This window comes from Bison bison, unplaced genomic scaffold (assembly GCF_000754665.1).
Source record: "Bison bison bison isolate TAMUID 2011002044 unplaced genomic scaffold, Bison_UMD1.0 scf7180017864500, whole genome shotgun sequence".
Classification (NCBI taxonomy): domain Eukaryota; kingdom Metazoa; phylum Chordata; class Mammalia; order Artiodactyla; family Bovidae; genus Bison; species Bison bison.
In genome coordinates, this window is record NW_011495059.1 from 156,779 (window position 1) to 157,197 (window position 419).

The 419-nt window shown below is 27.7% G+C and overlaps 1 protein-coding gene across 1 annotated transcript in view; it reads left to right on the top strand.

The window, feature by feature from the left end:
• Positions 1-419, top strand: part of OSER1 (oxidative stress responsive serine-rich 1) — a 10,876-nt gene that overhangs the window by 374 nt on the left and 10,083 nt on the right. The gene's annotated exons all lie outside the window — the stretch shown is intronic.

Genomic DNA, 419 nt, shown 5'->3' on the forward strand with positions numbered 1-419 from the left:
AGTTAAAACTATATATATATATATACACATATATATAAATGGAATAAGAAACTAAAAATGAAACAATAAAATGGAAAACTCCAAAAAACAGCAAAAGACCAATGCAATGACAGAAGTTTATGGAAACAAAAAAATGTGTGACTTAATATACACATATACATATACATCCATAAGCAAAATCAAAACAGTCCAACAAAAGTAAAGTACAATAGATTGAGCAGAAAAACAAAAGAAAAAACAAAACTGTATCTACCAGAAGAAAACTAACTGAAAAACAAACTGGAATACGAAACTAGAAATATGTGCAAATTCGTGAATAAAGCCACGAAAAGAAAACTAACAAATACGTTGAGAGGAAAGGAAAGAAAGAAAAGAAAGAAGAAATAGATATACAACGTTAACAGATCAGATCAGATCAG